Source organism: Cucumis melo, chromosome 9 (assembly GCF_025177605.1).
Source record: "Cucumis melo cultivar AY chromosome 9, USDA_Cmelo_AY_1.0, whole genome shotgun sequence".
NCBI classification, from domain to species: Eukaryota; Viridiplantae; Streptophyta; class Magnoliopsida; order Cucurbitales; family Cucurbitaceae; genus Cucumis; species Cucumis melo.
In genome coordinates this window covers 8,346,385-8,349,246 of record NC_066865.1, presented here as the reverse complement: position 1 = coordinate 8,349,246, position 2,862 = coordinate 8,346,385, and positions in this window count along the sequence as shown.

Below are 2,862 nucleotides of genomic sequence, written 5' to 3'. Positions count from 1 at the left end.
TGGTTGCATTGGTATGATTTGTGCCCTTCCTTTCCGCACACGTAGCAGACCAGCTTTTTCTTCTTAATTTGTCCCACAGTAGTCTTGAATTGTCTCTTCTCTGAGTTTTTCCCTTTATGTCCTTTTTCCTGCTTCGTTCTGTCTCTATTCACAAATGATGATTCAACTAAGTTAGCATTAACTGAATTTAAATTTTGGGAGGCTAACTTATCTTTCAGTCTGTTGGCTTCTTCCGTGCGTATATGACTGATGAGTTCCTGGAGCTTTAGATCCTTCTTCTTGTGCTTGAGATGATTACGGTAGTCATTCCAGGATGGAGGAAATTTTTCCAACAGGACATTTGCTTGAAGTATTTCGCACATCTTCATGCCTTCAGACAGGACGTTTGCCACCAAGTTCTCGTACTCATGTATTTGTTCCACGATTGGTTTGTCTTCAGTCATCTGAAATTGTAGCCATTTTCCAACTACATATTTTTTCCGTCCAACATCATCTCCTCCATACCGTGATTCCAGGGTGCTCCAGATGTCCTTGGCAGATTTTTGGACTACGAAGAGGTCAAACATCGGGTCAGACATATGGTTTAACAAGTGTCCTCGAACGGTCTTGTTATCCTTTGCATATTTTTCAGGATCAATCACTTGGTCCTTCTTTACTTAATCAGTGACAGCGACAGTTGTAAGAGGCCCCGTAGATGATTCTGAATCAGAGGATGTTGACGTGGTAGTTGGGGGGTCAGATGTCGGGAGATTTGTAGTGAGGACATAATCGACTTCTAGTTGCTCAAAGAAGATTAGCAACTTTTGGGACCAACGGCGGTAGTTTGTTCCGTCGAGTGGCTCAAGTTTAGACAGGTTCATAGCCTTGATGGTCCATAGCCCCTTATTGGGTGGTCTATGGACCATCAAGTCTATCGCAACAGACATTTGACTTCTTAGGAGTATGACATTGATTATTTGTTGAAGTATTGAGATGACACAATGCTAAATCAATTTGTTTTCTAATTCGTCATGAAATTCAAGATGGATTGTTTGTTGACTACCAAGGGGTTCAAAACTTCACATTGATCCCTAGAAGTCGAGTTCCGCTTATACTAAGAACTGAAACTCTATTTCTTTATGATATGTGGATTATAAGGTGTAAATTTCTTGCTCTAATAAATGAGTAAACTAAGATAAGTTGATCGCTTAAAATCATTATGGTTTTTCTTTCCATTAATCATCGACTTCTGTTAAACAGAATGAGCTATTGGATATGGTACACCTTAAACAAATGATCTTTAATTGAAGAAAAGTAAAAAGTTAAATGATAAAACAAGATGGTCCAATCTTTGAACCAAGCGGGGGAGGAGAGAGTTGTTTAGATACAAATAACTTTCCCTGGAAAATAACAAGCGTTTTTACATGATTTCTGTTGGTGGTTGCAGCTTCCTAACTGTGTTGAAATTGGACTTCCAGAGTTGGTCATTGTGGTTTTATTATCTCAGGTGGGTAGTTTAACTGTCCTTAGACTTCCTAGTCTTCCATTAAGCCAAGTTCTTATTTCTTATTACTTAACTATGTGATATTACAACCCACTAATGTTTAACCAATATACTGCAGTACGTTCTGCCCCTGTTGAAAGGCAAATGAGCCTTATTTGATCGATTTGCAGTTATTTTGTCAGTTGCAATTGTTTGGGCATAGGCAGAGATATTGACTACAACTCATATAAAAATAAAGCTTTTGAGAAAAATTCATAATTTGCATGGTTTTTGCTAGAAATGAATCTTTCAATCCTAAAGTGTTTAAGAATCTGTTATTGAGTTGTAAAGAATTTTGCAGAACTAGAATTAGTTTAGCTGACCATCTATAAAAATCTGCTATGAGATTTTTCGTCAAATATTTTATTGAATAAATCTTTTTTTCATTTTATTTGCTAGATTATCAATCAAGTTGGACTAAAGCGTGGGAGGTTGAACATTGGAGAAGACGACGATGGAACCATTAAATGCGAGTACTATGTGATGGAACCATGCATTGGATGCTGGTGTTGTCAATTTGAGTCTGACGAAGTGCAAATGGAGCTATAGCTGATTTTTTTGGGTGGCCACATGTGATTATGGTGATTAGCTAAGTTTTTTTTCATCTTCTTTTTGTTGGATAGACATATATATTTATTGGTTTTAGGTGAATCAGTGAAAGACAAGCTTTGATATAGTACACCTTTAGGCTACACATATATTTTGTTTATATCGACATAGATGGAATGTTTAGGATATTGCTAGAAGTTTGGGCTGCACATATATATGTTGTAATTAAGTATCTAATGACCAACACTTATATATGTATGGTATATATATATATATATATATATATATGCAATTTCTTTGATGGAAAGTTTGAGTTGATTTCAATTTTTCAATGGATGTATTTTAATGTTGTTGGACTTTAAAACAGGTGAATGATAAAATATATGATATTTTAAAATATTTAATTTTTTTTATTTGAACAAATCTTATATACTTGATACCTATATAAACTGTCAAATATAATTTTACTTGACGTGTAAAATCTGTCAAAAATAAAACTCCCTTATTCTTGACACTTGAGAAAGAGAACTTTTTGTAAGTAAAAACTTTGTTGAGAATTTGGCTGTTGAATTAAGTAGGATGGATTTAGCGATGAGTCTACAGTAGTAATGCACATAAAAGTTTTCAATGCTTACATCACACATTCACCCTAAAAAAAAAAGAAAACTAAAAAGACAAATTTAAATAAAGAATCCAATTTTTCAAAAAAAATCTTGGAGTTTTTCTTTTAATTAAATAATTATTTATTTTTTCAAAAGACGGGTAAAAAAGAGTGAAGCAAACCATACATT